The following is a 3,882-nucleotide window of genomic DNA, read 5'->3' as shown; positions in this document are numbered from 1 at the left end:
ACGGTCCGACAAACGTGGCGACACCCGATGTGCTTTTTCTGTCTAGAGAACATCCTGCGTAGTCGGCATCAGAATAACCGACTAAATCAAAATTACACTCCATTGGATACCATAGGTATAAGTTGGCCGTTCCAATCAAGTATCGTAAAATTCGTTTTACGGCCGTCATATGCGATTCTTTGGGAGATGATTGATATCTCGCACAAACACATACGCTAAACATAATATCAGGTCTACTTGCGGTCAAATATAACAGTGACCCAATCATTCCACGATAAGTAGTTTCATCAACTAATTTACCGTTTTCATCCAATGTCAATTTCTTGTTCTCGACCATTGGAGTAGGCATAGCATGTGAATTTTCCATTCCGAATTTCCGAATCAACTCCTTGATATATTTCTGTTGATGGATTTTAATGCCTTCATCAGTTTGTTGTATTTGAAGACCTAGGAAGAATTTCAATTCTCCCATCATACTCATTTCGAACTCGGAAGTCATCAACTCAGAAAAATATTTGCAAAGGCTTCGGTTGGTCGATCCAAAGATAATATCATCGACGTATATTTGAACAACCAAAAGGTCAGAACCCTTAGTTTTTAGAAATAGGGTTTTGTCGACGGATGCTCTACTGAATCAACTGTCAAGTAGAAACTTAGATAATCGATCGTACCAAGCCCTAGGTGCTTGCTTTAATCCGTATAGGGCTTTATCTAATTTGAATACGTGATCATCAAATTTGATATTCTTAAAACCAGGGGGCTGTTCAACAAAGACTTCCTCTTGTAAATAACCATTTAAGAATGTCGTCTTGACATCCATCTGGAAGAGCTTCATTCCCTTGTGTGCGGCGAATGCTATCAGAAGTCTAATAGCTTCAAGACGAGCAACAGGTGCAAAAGTCTCGTCATAATCTATTCCTTCTTTTTGATTATACCCTTGGCCCACCAATCTTGCTTTGTTTCTGACAATGACTCCGGCATCATCTAATTTGTTCCTGAAGACCCACCTAGTTCCAATGACTGAACGATCTTTTGGTCTAGGAACTAAATGCCAAACCTTGTTTCTATCAAACTGTTGTAGCTCTTCTTGCATAGCTATAATCCAATCTGATTCAACAAGAGCTTCATTGATGTTCTTTGGTTCGATCATGGATGGGAAATAGTAGAAAGAGCAGAAGTTGTTTAAGAAACGTCTTGTTTGAACACCCTTCTTAATATTCGCAAGAATATTGTCCATGGGGTGTGAGCTCTTATATTTCCACTTTGTTGAAGTGCTTGGTTCTTCATCGTTATTTGAGCTTGACCCAACTTCATTCGGTTCGGAATTAGAGGAAGTTCCCCCTGAATCCAATCCGGGTGTTGTATTAGAGCCGATTATAACCTCGGACTCTACACCTTGATTTGGATTCAATGTTATAGTAACATCATCTATAACATTGGTTTGGGAGTTCTTGTCTTGAGTCAATGTTATAGTATCATCAACTATAACTTTGTTTTTCTCCTTTTTATCTTTTGAGGAACGATCATGTTCATCATTCGTTCCCTCAATCTCATTGTCCTCCAATTCTAATTCCGGGGGATCGTCTCTTGAAAGACGAAAGTCGGGTTCATCCAAGTCTTCTTCCTCATCCTGTAAAGGCTTATCAAACACGTTATCTTCATCAAAAATAACGTGGACACTTTCTTCAATACAAAGAGTTCTTTTATTGAAGACTTTGTAAGCCTTGTTATGATCTGAGTATCCTATGAAAATCGCCTCATCACTCCTAGGGTCGAACTTACTTAACCGGTTTTTACCGTTATTGTGTACAAAACATTTACTCCCAAAACAACGAAGATGGGAGATATTAGGTTTTCGACCTCTAAGGAGTTCGTAGGGGGTTTTCTTAATAATAGGTCGGATCATAGCACGATTATGGATGTAGCAAGAAGTACTAATGGCTTCAGCCCAAAAGTTACGAGGTAGACCACTACACAAGAGCATTGTACGTGCCATATCTTCAAAAGTTCTATTCATACGTTCAACGACACCATTTTGTTGAGGAGTTCTTGGTGCAGAAAAATTATGCCCTACACCATTAACTCTACAATATTCTATAAAGGTTTGATTATCAAACTCAGTACCATGATCCGTACGAATAGATACAAGATTAGTCTTATATTTATTTTGAACACGTTTCATAAGACAATCGAATTCATCAAAATCTTCGTCTTTTGAATGAAGAAAGATAGGCCATACATACCTTGAGTAATCATCTACAAGAACAAAAACGTACCTGGATCCTCCTCTACTCCTTACCTTCATAAGTCCACATAAATCCATGTGTACCAATTCTAAGGCTTGATTTGTGCTTAGTACTCTTTTTGGTTTAAACGATGATCTCACTTGTTTGCACCTAGCACACGTGTCACACATCTTTTCTTGGTCGAACTTGATCTTAGGTAACCCCTCAACCAAGTCCCACTTCTTGAGTTTGTTCAAGGTTAGTGAGCTAATGTGACCAAAACGTTTATGCCATAAACAAGGATCATCAAGTGTAACTTTCATGCACGAAAAGGAGTTAGTAGGCACAACATTTAAATCTACCATATAAACATTTCTTTTCCTGAGGCCTTCTAGAATAACATTGCTAGTTCCTTCGATAATAATGCGACAACTATTAGTATGAAAAACTACTTTGTTACCTTTGTCGCATAGTTGAGATATGCTTAGCAAGTTGACACGGCTATCGCAACCCTATCAAAGATAAAACCTAACGGTCTCAACTAAAATGTAGCAGAGGCAGTCGAGTATCGAATCCACAGGGAGGTAACGCAACTATAGCTGTCTAGTTCTAATCCTACGGTAACAATTGGGGGTTATTTGAAATTGGTTCTAAACTACGAAGTCTGAAGGGAAGAGAAATAAGGCAACGAGTAATAAGAGCAATAAAATATGATTAAACTATCAAGAAGAGAGGGACATGTCGGGATTTCGATTCACTACGGTAGTCCAATAACTCAAAAAGAAATGACTCGGATTTAACTAATGTGAGACGGATGTTAAAAGGTCCTTTCGGTCCACTTTCTATCCTAAAATACCACTAACTTAACTTTCGTCCTCATTAGGGTAGTCTACTGTTTATAGCAGGCCTATTTAGTCCAATCTTTCGATCCAGGATTAATTTTAGATTTAATGGGTGACATAGAAGCGTGCACTCAACTAGGTCGGGAATTACAGTTAAATTGCTATAGTGATAGAGTCTCTTAATCAGTTCATCTAATTCATTCACTACATCGTCATTTTCCTACCGCAAATTCCCTAATCCCAACATGAAGGGGTTTAGCTACTCATGTTCGTAATTAAACTAACAAAGAATTAAATTCCCAACAGAAGACATAATGAAATAACAATAAATTGCGATAATGGAAATTAGGGCAAAGGAGAATGATAACATAAACAAGAAATTAAAGCAACAAATGATTATTATTAATAAAGAGAGAGGAAGGATTACAACTGAGTTTAATCCGGCGTAAAGAACAACCGAATCCGAGCAAAACAATAACCCAAGGCAAAGCAACAAATGTGAAAAGAATAAAGTAACGTGCTAAAGTTCGTAGTTTTCTAGTATGAAAGATAGTAAAAGAGATGCCAATAACCTAGTAAATCATAGGTTAAATAGCAAAACAAACAATGTTTAGCGAAATAATTAAACACACGGGCTGAATTAAAGCCCATTAGGACGAAACCACTCGATCGAGTGCATTAATACACTCGATCGACCAACTTCTCAAAGAAACATTACTCGATCGACCATCGGGTTACTCGATCGAGGACTTGGTCTGGTGTAGCTTACTCGATCGATCGGGAAACCTCTCGATCGAGCATTAGGGGGTGTAGGA

The sequence above is a fragment of the Silene latifolia genome, chromosome X (genome assembly GCF_048544455.1).
Source record: "Silene latifolia isolate original U9 population chromosome X, ASM4854445v1, whole genome shotgun sequence".
In the NCBI taxonomy this organism is placed as follows: Eukaryota; Viridiplantae; Streptophyta; class Magnoliopsida; order Caryophyllales; family Caryophyllaceae; genus Silene; species Silene latifolia.
The sequence above is the reverse complement of the archived record's forward strand: the minus strand, read 5'-3'. Positions refer to the sequence as shown.